The 13,396-nt window shown below is 33.5% G+C and overlaps 11 non-coding genes across 11 annotated transcripts; 5 read left to right on the plus strand and 6 right to left on the minus strand.

Moving 5' to 3' along the window:
* Positions 1-364: 364 nt before the first annotated feature.
* TRNAQ-CUG (transfer RNA glutamine (anticodon CUG)) lies at positions 365-436 on the minus strand. The gene has a single exon. It is a non-coding gene; the product is annotated as a tRNA-Gln (tRNA).
* Positions 437-1,984: 1,548 nt separating this feature from the next.
* TRNAQ-UUG (transfer RNA glutamine (anticodon UUG)) lies at positions 1,985-2,056 on the plus strand. Its single transcript has one exon. It is a non-coding gene; the product is annotated as a tRNA-Gln (tRNA).
* Positions 2,057-2,881: 825 nt separating this feature from the next.
* TRNAQ-CUG (transfer RNA glutamine (anticodon CUG)) lies at positions 2,882-2,953 on the minus strand. Its single transcript has one exon. It is a non-coding gene; the product is annotated as a tRNA-Gln (tRNA).
* Positions 2,954-4,501: 1,548 nt separating this feature from the next.
* Positions 4,502-4,573, plus strand: TRNAQ-UUG (transfer RNA glutamine (anticodon UUG)). The gene has a single exon. It is a non-coding gene; the product is annotated as a tRNA-Gln (tRNA).
* Positions 4,574-5,398: 825 nt separating this feature from the next.
* On the minus strand, positions 5,399-5,470 carry TRNAQ-CUG (transfer RNA glutamine (anticodon CUG)). Its single transcript has one exon. It is a non-coding gene; the product is annotated as a tRNA-Gln (tRNA).
* A 1,548-nt stretch (positions 5,471-7,018) lies between these two features.
* On the plus strand, positions 7,019-7,090 carry TRNAQ-UUG (transfer RNA glutamine (anticodon UUG)). The gene has a single exon. It is a non-coding gene; the product is annotated as a tRNA-Gln (tRNA).
* Positions 7,091-7,915: 825 nt separating this feature from the next.
* Positions 7,916-7,987, minus strand: TRNAQ-CUG (transfer RNA glutamine (anticodon CUG)). The gene has a single exon. It is a non-coding gene; the product is annotated as a tRNA-Gln (tRNA).
* A 1,548-nt stretch (positions 7,988-9,535) lies between these two features.
* TRNAQ-UUG (transfer RNA glutamine (anticodon UUG)) lies at positions 9,536-9,607 on the plus strand. Its single transcript has one exon. It is a non-coding gene; the product is annotated as a tRNA-Gln (tRNA).
* Positions 9,608-10,432: 825 nt separating this feature from the next.
* Positions 10,433-10,504, minus strand: TRNAQ-CUG (transfer RNA glutamine (anticodon CUG)). Its single transcript has one exon. It is a non-coding gene; the product is annotated as a tRNA-Gln (tRNA).
* Positions 10,505-12,052: 1,548 nt separating this feature from the next.
* On the plus strand, positions 12,053-12,124 carry TRNAQ-UUG (transfer RNA glutamine (anticodon UUG)). Its single transcript has one exon. It is a non-coding gene; the product is annotated as a tRNA-Gln (tRNA).
* Positions 12,125-12,949: 825 nt separating this feature from the next.
* TRNAQ-CUG (transfer RNA glutamine (anticodon CUG)) lies at positions 12,950-13,021 on the minus strand. Its single transcript has one exon. It is a non-coding gene; the product is annotated as a tRNA-Gln (tRNA).
* Between the last annotated feature and the right edge of the window lie 375 nt (positions 13,022-13,396).

Below are 13,396 nucleotides of genomic sequence, written 5' to 3' on the forward strand. Positions count from 1 at the left end.
TGAATCTGAAATTCACTTTTAAAGACATTCACAATGAAATGCACTGTGTAAGTCCAGCATGTTATCAGTTAAGAAATCAGCAAAAATGAACTATCTCATTACTGGCCATATAGATGAGAAAGGAAAATAAACTCATGTTTACAATGTGGATGTGAAAGAACAGTTTCTAGGTTCAGCTTCAATATTTATGTTAATGAATAATTGATATGTTCATATTGTCTAACAGCTATCTAGACGGATAAAGCTATGTATGCATCTATACATACTTATGCGTTCATACGCATCAGTATAAAACATTGATATTATGTTTTTTCTAGACCAAATTCTAAAAAATGAGTTAAACAGTGAATCTCATAATTGTAGTAGGTCCCACCGAGATTTGAACTCGGATCGCTGGATTCAGAGTCCAGAGTGCTAACCATTACACCATGGAACCCTCTCACACAAGAGTGACGTTTCCATTGAGACAAAAGAGAGCGCATCAGTGATGGCCTTCTCTTATATTGATAAAAAGATATCTCATTTGAATGGTCATAGTGGATAGAGCTTTAATGTGATTTGATTCTTTTCAGCTATATTCTCTATAAAAGTGTTAAATATTCAAATGTTTATCTGAATATAAAAGTTATATCACAATGTTCATCTTTGCCTGTAGCATAATAAAACAGTCTACATTTCCAGACTACTGAAGCAATGTCTCTGTCTCCTGCATGGGTGGCTCCATAGAGCAATGGTTGGCAATTTGGACTTTGCATCCAATGATCCGATTTGAAACCTTGGAGGGACTTTTTTTATTACTCTTGAGCTTTTCCATTTCTTCATCTTTGTTCATTGATAGCTCAAATCCAACACCAGTAGGTTGAAAGAGTCAATTATTGAATGCTTTCAAAATGTCCATCAGCTTGAACAAGTTACATCAATACAAACTTTAAAATACTTTGACATCAAATTTCTTCACAAAGTAGTTAGCCATTATAAAATCATATTCTGATTTTCTCAAACGCATTTCAGATGGGTGATTCACAGCATCACTTTTTTAAGCTTTCCCGCTATTGATAAGGCGAAAATAGCACATTTTGAATGAGAAGTTTTCTTCAATCAAACATAGAGGAACCCAAATGATGATCTCATTCAGCTAGTAAAAATGTTGTTTTATATTAGTATGGAAATCGTGAAAAGAAAATGTTTTTCATGCTGATTTACAACAGTTGATCTCCAATCGTAAAATATAAGCTTTTGGTCGGAGGCATCACAGGTACTGATCAAATTCTAATTTTTGAACATTGTTCACAAATCATATGATATGCTTTATATACATAAACTGTATTGTTGGATCAATACTGAGTAAAAAGTGACTATCTCAATTTCAGGACATATAAAAGAGAAAGAAGTAGAAACTCATGTTTCAAATGCTGAGAGGCAACAACTGTTCATGATTTTCACCTCCACTAATTATATTTATTTTTATAATCTATATGTTTATATTTTCCTATAAATATACAGAGACATATAGCTATATATACAGAGATACATATGTACAGGTTGATTTTTACATGTTTATAAGTAAATGTGATGTTGTTCCAAATAAAACTTCTAAGAACTGAATGGAAAAGAAAATTGTAAAGTTCAGATAAGTCCCACTGAAATTTGTACTCAGATCCCTGTTTTCAGAGTCCAGAGTGCTAACCATGACACCATCCACCCTCCCGTACCAGGGTGAGCTTTCCATTTTGACAGAAGAGATTTGCCTCAGGGGGCAACTTATCTTTCATTGAAAAATATTATCTCACATAAAAACCACTGTTCAACAGAGTTATAACGTTATTTGAGTCTTTTGGGCAACATCCTTCCCCAACATAGTTCAATATGCAAAAGTTTACCAGAATAGGAAAGCAATCCAATACAGTTTCTCTTTGACAGTAGAATATTAAAAACTTTGACATTTCCACATTCCTGCAGCAGTTTATGCTCATTTCACATGGGAGGTTCCATGGTGTAATGGTTAGCACTTTGGACTTTGAATCCAATGATCCGAGTTCAAATCTCGGTGGGACCATTTTATGACTCTTGACCAAATCATTTTCTTTCAAGTGTATTCATTAATATCACATATCTAATACCGGTAGGGTGAACAATTAATTTATTGATTATACTCTAAAAGTTTATTAGATGTGAGCAAATAATAGAAATTTTACAATACCTGGAAACTAAATGGCTCAAAATAATGAGAGATTTTACAAACTCACTCTGGTTTCTCAAACTCATCACAGGGGCCTGATGCAAGACATTACTTTTTAAAATCTTACTGTTATTGTTAAGGCGAACAAGGAACTTTTTCATTGCAAAGCATTCATTAAAACAAAACTTGAGGAGTCAAACTTTGTATTACAGGGACCGAAGATGTGCAGTTTGAATAATAATCTTGAAATTCAGACGTACAAAGATTTTACACACTGATTTTCAACAGTAAATCCACAACCAAAAAAGTTGAATCTTTTGAAAGACATGTCAAAGGTGTGAATCTGAAATTCACTTTTAAAGACATTCACAATGAAATGCACTGTGTAAGTCCAGCATGTTGTCAGCTAAGAAATCAGCAAAAATGAACTATCTCATTACTGGCCATATAGATGAGAAAGGAAAATAAACTCATGTTTACAATGTGGATGTGAAAGAACAGTTTCTAGGTTCAGCTTCAATATTTATGTTAATGAATAATTGATATGTTCATATTGTCTAACAGCTATCTAGACGGATAAAGCTATGTATGCATCTATACATACTTATGCGTTCATACGCATCAGTATAAAACATTGATATTATGTTTTTTCTAGACCAAATTCTAAAAAATGAGTTAAACAGTGAATCTCATAATTGTAGTAGGTCCCACCGAGATTTGAACTCGGATCGCTGGATTCAGAGTCCAGAGTGCTAACCATTACACCATGGAACCCTCTCACACAAGAGTGACGTTTCCATTGAGACAAAAGAGAGCGCATCAGTGATGGCCTTCTCTTATATTGATAAAAAGATATCTCATTTGAATGGTCATAGTGGATAGAGCTTTAATGTGATTTGATTCTTTTCAGCTATATTCTCTATAAAAGTGTTAAATATTCAAATGTTTATCTGAATATAAAAGTTATATCACAATGTTCATCTTTGCCTGTAGCATAATAAAACAGTCTACATTTCCAGACTACTGAAGCAATGTCTCTGTCTCCTGCATGGGTGGCTCCATAGAGCAATGGTTGGCAATTTGGACTTTGCATCCAATGATCCGATTTGAAACCTTGGAGGGACTTTTTTTATTACTCTTGAGCTTTTCCATTTCTTCATCTTTGTTCATTGATAGCTCAAATCCAACACCAGTAGGTTGAAAGAGTCAATTATTGAATGCTTTCAAAATGTCCATCAGCTTGAACAAGTTACATCAATACAAACTTTAAAATACTTTGACATCAAATTTCTTCACAAAGTAGTTAGCCATTATAAAATCATATTCTGATTTTCTCAAACGCATTTCAGATGGGTGATTCACAGCATCACTTTTTTAAGCTTTCCCGCTATTGATAAGGCGAAAATAGCACATTGTGAATGAGAAGTTTTCTTCAATCAAACATAGAGGAACCCAAATGATGATCTCATTCAGCTAGTAAAAATGTTGTTTTATATTAGTATGGAAATCGTGAAAAGAAAATGTTTTTCATGCTGATTTACAACAGTTGATCTCCAATCGTAAAATATAAGCTTTTGGTCGGAGGCATCACAGGTACTGATCAAATTCTAATTTTTGAACATTGTTCACAAATCATATGATATGCTTTATATACATAAACTGTATTGTTGGATCAATACTGAGTAAAAAGTGACTATCTCAATTTCAGGACATATAAAAGAGAAAGAAGTAGAAACTCATGTTTCAAATGCTGAGAGGCAACAACTGTTCATGATTTTCACCTCCACTAATTATATTTATTTTTATAATCTATATGTTTATATTTTCCTATAAATATACAGAGACATATAGCTATATATACAGAGATACATATGTATAGGTTGATTTTTACATGTTTATAAGTAAATGTGATGTTGTTCCAAATAAAACTTCTAAGAACTGAATGGAAAAGAAAATTGTAAAGTTCAGATAAGTCCCACTGAAATTTGTACTCAGATCCCTGTTTTCAGAGTCCAGAGTGCTAACCATGACACCATCCACCCTCCCGTACCAGGGTGAGCTTTCCATTTTGACAGAAGAGATTTGCCTCAGGGGGCAACTTATCTTTCATTGAAAAATATTATCTCACATAAAAACCACTGTTCAACAGAGTTATAACGTTATTTGAGTCTTTTGGGCAACATCCTTCCCCAACATAGTTCAATATGCAAAAGTTTACCAGAATAGGAAAGCAATCCAATACAGTTTCTCTTTGACAGTAGAATATTAAAAACTTTGACATTTCCACATTCCTGCAGCAGTTTATGCTCATTTCACATGGGAGGTTCCATGGTGTAATGGTTAGCACTTTGGACTTTGAATCCAATGATCCGAGTTCAAATCTCGGTGGGACCATTTTATGACTCTTGACCAAATCATTTTCTTTCAAGTGTATTCATTAATATCACATATCTAATACCGGTAGGGTGAACAATTAATTTATTGATTATACTCTAAAAGTTTATTAGATGTGAGCAAATAATAGAAATTTTACCATACCTGGAAACTAAATGGCTCAAAATATTGAGAGATTTTACAAACTCACTCTGGTTTCTCAAACTCATCACAGGGGCCTGATGCAAGACATTACTTTTTAAAATCTTACTGTTATTGTTAAGGCGAACAAGGAACTTTTTCATTGCAAAGCATTCATTAAAACAAAACTTGAGGAGTCAAACTTTGTATTACAGGGACCGAAGATGTGCAGTTTGAATAATAATCTTGAAATTCAGACGTACAAAGATTTTACACACTGATTTTCAACTGTAAATCCACAACCAAAAAAGTTGAATCTTTTGAAAGACATGTCAAAGGTGTGAATCTGAAATTCACTTTTAAAGACATTCACAATGAAATGCACTGTGTAAGTCCAGCATGTTATCAGCTAAGAAATCAGCAAAAATGAACTATCTCATTACTGGCCATATAGATGAGAAAGGAAAATAAACTCATGTTTACAATGTGGATGTGAAAGAACAGTTTCTAGGTTCAGCTTCAATATTTATGTTAATGAATAATTGATATGTTCATATTGTCTAACAGCTATCTAGACGGATAAAGCTATGTATGCATCTATACATACTTATGCGTTCATACGCATCAGTATAAAACATTGATATTATGTTTTTTCTAGACCAAATTCTAAAAAATGAGTTAAACAGTGAATCTCATAATTGTAGTAGGTCCCACCGAGATTTGAACTCGGATCGCTGGATTCAGAGTCCAGAGTGCTAACCATTACACCATGGAACCCTCTCACACAAGAGTGACGTTTCCATTGAGACAAAAGAGAGCGCATCAGTGATGGCCTTCTCTTATATTGATAAAAAGATATCTCATTTGAATGGTCATAGTGGATAGAGCTTTAATGTGATTTGATTCTTTTCAGCTATATTCTCTATAAAAGTGTTAAATATTCAAATGTTTATCTGAATATAAAAGTTATATCACAATGTTCATCTTTGCCTGTAGCATAATAAAACAGTCTACATTTCCAGACTACTGAAGCAATGTCTCTGTCTCCTGCATGGGTGGCTCCATAGAGCAATGGTTGGCAATTTGGACTTTGCATCCAATGATCCGATTTGAAACCTTGAAGGGACTTTTTTTATTACTCTTGAGCTTTTCCATTTCTTCATCTTTGTTCATTGATAGCTCAAATCCAACACCAGTAGGTTGAAAGAGTCAATTATTGAATGCTTTCAAAATGTCCATCAGCTTGAACAAGTTACATCAATACAAACTTTAAAATACTTTGACATCAAATTTCTTCACAAAGTAGTTAGCCATTATAAAATCATATTCTGATTTTCTCAAACGCATTTCAGATGGGTGATTCACAGCATCACTTTTTTAAGCTTTCCCGCTATTGATAAGGCGAAAATAGCACATTTTGAATGAGAAGTTTTCTTCAATCAAACATAGAGGAACCCAAATGATGATCTCATTCAGCTAGTAAAAATGTTGTTTTATATTAGTATGGAAATCGTGAAAAGAAAATGTTTTTCATGCTGATTTACAACAGTTGATCTCCAATCGTAAAATATAAGCTTTTGGTCGGAGGCATCACAGGTACTGATCAAATTCTAATTTTTGAACATTGTTCACAAATCATATGATATGCTTTATATACATAAACTGTATTGTTGGATCAATACTGAGTAAAAAGTGACTATCTCAATTTCAGGACATATAAAAGAGAAAGAAGGAGAAACTCATGTTTCAAATGCTGAGAGGCAACAACTGTTCATGATTTTCACCTCCACTAATTATATTTATTTTTATAATCTATATGTTTATATTTTCCTATAAATATACAGAGACATATAGCTATATATACAGAGATACATATGTACAGGTTGATTTTTACATGTTTATAAGTAAATGTGATGTTGTTCCAAATAAAACTTCTAAGAACTGAATGGAAAAGAAAATTGTAAAGTTCAGATAAGTCCCACTGAAATTTGTACTCAGATCCCTGTTTTCAGAGTCCAGAGTGCTAACCATGACACCATCCACCCTCCCGTACCAGGGTGAGCTTTCCATTTTGACAGAAGAGATTTGCCTCAGGGGGCAACTTATCTTTCATTGAAAAATATTATCTCACATAAAAACCACTGTTCAACAGAGTTATAACGTTATTTGAGTCTTTTGGGCAACATCCTTCCCCAACATAGTTCAATATGCAAAAGTTTACCAGAATAGGAAAGCAATCCAATACAGTTTCTCTTTGACAGTAGAATATTAAAAACTTTGACATTTCCACATTCCTGCAGCAGTTTATGCTCATTTCACATGGGAGGTTCCATGGTGTAATGGTTAGCACTTTGGACTTTGAATCCAATGATCCGAGTTCAAATCTCGGTGGGACCATTTTATGACTCTTGACCAAATCATTTTCTTTCAAGTGTATTCATTAATATCACATATCTAATACCGGTAGGGTGAACAATTAATTTATTGATTATACTCTAAAAGTTTATTAGATGTGAGCAAATAATAGAAATTTTACCATACCTGGAAACTAAATGGCTCAAAATAATGAGAGATTTTACAAACTCACTCTGGTTTCTCAAACTCATCACAGGGGCCTGATGCAAGACATTACTTTTTAAAATCTTACTGTTATTGTTAAGGCGAACAAGGAACTTTTTCATTGCAAAGCATTCATTAAAACAAAACTTGAGGAGTCAAACTTTGTATTACAGGGACCGAAGATGTGCAGTTTGAATAATAATCTTGAAATTCAGACGTACAAAGATTTTACACACTGATTTTCAACAGTAAATCCACAACCAAAAAAGTTGAATCTTTTGAAAGACATGTCAAAGGTGTGAATCTGAAATTCACTTTTAAAGACATTCACAATGAAATGCACTGTGTAAGTCCAGCATGTTATCAGCTAAGAAATCAGCAAAAATGAACTATCTCATTACTGGCCATATAGATGAGAAAGGAAAATAAACTCATGTTTACAATGTGGATGTGAAAGAACAGTTTCTAGGTTCAGCTTCAATATTTATGTTAATGAATAATTGATATGTTCATATTGTCTAACAGCTATCTAGACGGATAAAGCTATGTATGCATCTATACATACTTATGCGTTCATACGCATCAGTATAAAACATTGATATTATGTTTTTTCTAGACCAAATTCTAAAAAATGAGTTAAACAGTGAATCTCATAATTGTAGTAGGTCCCACCGAGATTTGAACTCGGATCGCTGGATTCAGAGTCCAGAGTGCTAACCATTACACCATGGAACCCTCTCACACAAGAGTGACTTTTCCATTGAGACAAAAGAGAGCGCATCAGTGATGGCCTTCTCTTATATTGATAAAAAGATATCTCATTTGAATGGTCATAGTGGATAGAGCTTTAATGTGATTTGATTCTTTTCAGCTATATTCTCTATAAAAGTGTTAAATATTCAAATGTTTATCTGAATATAAAAGTTATATCACAATGTTCATCTTTGCCTGTAGCATAATAAAACAGTCTACATTTCCAGACTACTGAAGCAATGTCTCTGTCTCCTGCATGGGTGGCTCCATAGAGCAATGGTTGGCAATTTGGACTTTGCATCCAATGATCCGATTTGAAACCTTGGAGGGACTTTTTTTATTACTCTTGAGCTTTTCCATTTCTTCATCTTTGTTCATTGATAGCTCAAATCCAACACCAGTAGGTTGAAAGAGTCAATTATTGAATGCTTTCAAAATGTCCATCAGCTTGAACAAGTTACATCAATACAAACTTTAAAATACTTTGACATCAAATTTCTTCACAAAGTAGTTAGCCATTATAAAATCATATTCTGATTTTCTCAAACGCATTTCAGATGGGTGATTCACAGCATCACTTTTTTAAGCTTTCCCGCTATTGATAAGGCGAAAATAGCACATTTTGAATGAGAAGTTTTCTTCAATCAAACATAGGGGAACCCAAATGATGATCTCATTCAGCTAGTAAAAATGTTGTTTTATATTAGTATGGAAATCGTGAAAAGAAAATGTTTTTCATGCTGATTTACAACAGTTGATCTCCAATCGTAAAATATAAGCTTTTGGTCGGAGGCATCACAGGTACTGATCAAATTCTAATTTTTGAACATTGTTCACAAATCATATGATATGCTTTATATACATAAACTGTATTGTTGGATCAATACTGAGTAAAAAGTGACTATCTCAATTTCAGGACATATAAAAGAGAAAGAAGTAGAAACTCATGTTTCAAATGCTGAGAGGCAACAACTGTTCATGATTTTCACCTCCACTAATTATATTTATTTTTATAATCTATATGTTTATATTTTCCTATAAATATACAGAGACATATAGCTATATATACAGAGATACATATGTACAGGTTGATTTTTACATGTTTATAAGTAAATGTGATGTTGTTCCAAATAAAACTTCTAAGAACTGAATGGAAAAGAAAATTGTAAAGTTCAGATAAGTCCCACTGAAATTTGTACTCAGATCCCTGTTTTCAGAGTCCAGAGTGCTAACCATGACACCATCCACCCTCCCGTACCAGGGTGAGCTTTCCATTTTGACAGAAGAGATTTGCCTCAGGGGGCAACTTATCTTTCATTGAAAAATATTATCTCACATAAAAACCACTGTTCAACAGAGTTACAACGTTATTTGAGTCTTTTGGGCAACATCCTTCCCCAACATAGTTCAATATGCAAAAGTTTACCAGAATAGGAAAGCAATCCAATACAGTTTCTCTTTGACAGTAGAATATTAAAAACTTTGAAATTTCCACATTCCTGCAGCAGTTTATGCTCCTTTCACATGGGAGGTTCCATGGTGTAATGGTTAGCACTTTGGACTTTGAATCCAATGATCCGAGTTCAAATCTCGGTGGGACCATTTTATGACTCTTGACCAAATCATTTTCTTTCAAGTGTATTCATTAATATCACATATCTAATACCGGTAGGGTGAACAATTAATTTATTGATTATACTCTAAAAGTTTATTAGATGTGAGCAAATAATAGAAATTTTACAATACCTGGAAACTAAATGGCTCAAAATAATGAGAGATTTTACAAACTCACTCTGGTTTCTCAAACTCATCACAGGGGCCTGATGCAAGACATTACTTTTTAAAATCTTACTGTTATTGTTAAGGCGAACAAGGAACTTTTTCATTGCAAAGCATTCATTAAAACAAAACTTGAGGAGTCAAACTTTGTATTACGGGGACCGAAGATGTGCAGTTTGAATAATAATCTTGAAATTCAGACGTACAAAGATTTTACACACTGATTTTCAACAGTAAATCCACAACCAAAAAAGTTGAATCTTTTGAAAGACATGTCAAAGGTGTGAATCTGAAATTCACTTTTAAAGACATTCACAATGAAATGCACTGTGTAAGTCCAGCATGTTGTCAGCTAAGAAATCAGCAAAAATGAACTATCTCATTACTGGCCATATAGATGAGAAAGGAAAATAAACTCATGTTTACAATGTGGATGTGAAAGAACAGTTTCTAGGTTCAGCTTCAATATTTATGTTAATTAATAATTGATATGTTCATATTGTCTAACAGCTATCTAGACGGATAAAGCTATGTATGCATCTATACATACTTATGCGTTCATACGCATCAGTATAAAACATTGATATTATGTTTTTTCTAGACCAAATTCTAAAAAATGAGTTAAACAGTGAATCTCATAATTGTAGTAGGTCCCACCGAGATTTGAACTCGGATTGCTGGATTCAGAGTCCAGAGTGCTAACCATTACACCATGGAACCCTCTCACACAAGAGTGACGTTTCCATTGAGACAAAAGAGAGCGCATCAGTGATGGCCTTCTCTTATATTGACAAAAAGATATCTCATTTGAATGGTCATAGTGGATAGAGCTTTAATGTGATTTGATTCTTTTCAGCTATATTCTCTATAAAAGTGTTAAATATTCAAATGTTTATCTGAATATAAAAGTTATATCACAATGTTCATCTTTGCCTGTAGCATAATAAAACAGTCTACATTTCCAGACTACTGAAGCAATGTCTCTGTCTCCTGCATGGGTGGCTCCATAGAGCAATGGTTGGCAATTTGGACTTTGCATCCAATGATCCGATTTGAAACCTTGGAGGGACTTTTTTTATTACTCTTGAGCTTTTCCATTTCTTCATCTTTGTTCATTGATAGCTCAAATCCAACACCAGTAGGTTGAAAGAGTCAATTATTGAATGCTTTCAAAATGTCCATCAGCTTGAACAAGTTACATCAATACAAACTTTAAAATACTTTGACATCAAATTTCTTCACAAAGTAGTTAGCCATTATAAAATCATATTCTGATTTTCTCAAACGCATTTCAGATGGGTGATTCACAGCATCACTTTTTTAAGCTTTCCCGCTATTGATAAGGCGAAAATAGCACATTTTGAATGAGAAGTTTTCTTCAATCAAACATAGAGGAACCCAAATGATGATCTCATTCAGCTAGTAAAAATGTTGTTTTATATTAGTATGGAAATCGTGAAAAGAAAATGTTTTTCATGCTGATTTACAACAGTTGATCTCCAATCGTAAAATATAAGCTTTTGGTCGGAGGCATCACAGGTACTGATCAAATTCTAATTTTTGAACATTGTTCACAAATCATATGATATGCTTTATATACATAAACTGTATTGTTGGATCAATAATGAGTAAAAAGTGACTATCTCAATTTCAGGACATATAAAAGAGAAAGAAGTAGAAACTCATGTTTCAAATGCTGAGAGGCAACAACTGTTCATGATTTTCACCTCCACTAATTATATTTATTTTTATAATCTATATGTTTATATTTTCCTATAAATATACAGAGACATATAGCTATATATACAGAGATACATATGTACAGGTTGATTTTTACATGTTTATAAGTAAATGTGATGTTGTTCCAAATAAAACTTCTAAGAACTGAATGGAAAAGAAAATTGTAAAGTTCAGATAAGTCCCACTGAAATTTGTACTCAGATCCCTGTTTTCAGAGTCCAGAGTGCTAACCATGACACCATCCACCCTCCCGTACCAGGGTGAGCTTTCCATTTTGACAGAAGAGATTTGCCTCAGGGGGCAACTTATCTTTCATTGAAAAATATTATCTCACATAAAAACCACTGTTCAACAGAGTTACAACGTTATTTGAGTCTTTTGGGCAACATCCTTCCCCAACATAGTTCAATATGCAAAAGTTTACCAGAATAGGAAAGCAATCCAATACAGTTTCTCTTTGACAGTAGAATATTAAAAACTTTGAAATTTCCACATTCCTGCAGCAGTTTATGCTCCTTTCACATGGGAGGTTCCATGGTGTAATGGTTAGCACTTTGGACTTTGAATCCAATGATCCGAGTTCAAATCTCGGTGGGACCATTTTATGACTCTTGACCAAATCATTTTCTTTCAAGTGTATTCATTAATATCACATATCTAATACCGGTAGGGTGAACAATTAATTTATTGATTATACTCTAAAAGTTTATTAGATGTGAGCAAATAATAGAAATTTTACAATACCTGGAAACTAAATGGCTCAAAATAATGAGAGATTTTACAAACTCACTCTGGTTTCTCAAACTCATCACAGGGGCCTGATGCAAGACATTACTTTTTAAAATCTTACTGTTATTGTTAAGGCGAACAAGGAACTTTTTCATTGCAAAGCATTCATTAAAACAAAACTTGAGGAGTCAAACTTTGTATTACGGGGACCGAAGATGTGCAGTTTGAATAATAATCTTGAAATTCAGACGTACAAAGATTTTACACACTGATTTTCAACAGTAAATCCACAACCAAAAAAGTTGAATCTTTTGAAAGACATGTCAAAGGTGTGAATCTGAAATTCACTTTTAAAGACATTCACAATGAAATGCACTGTGTAAGTCCAGCATGTTGTCAGCTAAGAAATCAGCAAAAATGAACTATCTCATTACTGGCCATATAGATGAGAAAGGAAAATAAACTCATGTTTACAATGTGGATGTGAAAGAACAGTTTCTAGGTTCAGCTTCAATATTTATGTTAATTAATAATTGATATGTTCATATTGTCTAACAGCTATCTAGACGGATAAAGCTATGTATGCATCTATACATACTTATGCGTTCATACGCATCAGTATAAAACATTGATATTATGTTTTTTCTAGACCAAATTCTAAAAAATGAGTTAAACAGTGAATCTCATAATTGTAGTAGGTCCCACCGAGATTTGAACTCGGATTGCTGGATTCAGAGTCCAGAGTGCTAACCATTACACCATGGAACCCTCTCACACAAGAGTGACGTTTCCATTGAGACAAAAGAGAGCGCATCAGTGATGGCCTTCTCTTATATTGACAAAAAGATATCTCATTTGAATGGTCATAGTGGATAGAGCTTTAATGTGATTTGATTCTTTTCAGCTATATTCTCTATAAAAGTGTTAAATATTCAAATGTTTATCTGAATATAAAAGTTATATCACAATGTTCATCTTTGCCTGTAGCATAATAAAACAGTCTACATTTCCAGACTACTGAAGCAATGTCTCTGTCTCCTGCATGGGTGGCTCCATAGAGCAATGGTTGGCAATTTGGACTTTGCATCCAATGATCCGATTTGAAACCTTGGAGGGACTTTTTTTATTACTCTTGAGCTTTTC

This window comes from Triturus cristatus, chromosome 5_2, assembly GCF_964204655.1.
Source record: "Triturus cristatus chromosome 5_2, aTriCri1.1, whole genome shotgun sequence".
Classification (NCBI taxonomy): domain Eukaryota; kingdom Metazoa; phylum Chordata; class Amphibia; order Caudata; family Salamandridae; genus Triturus; species Triturus cristatus.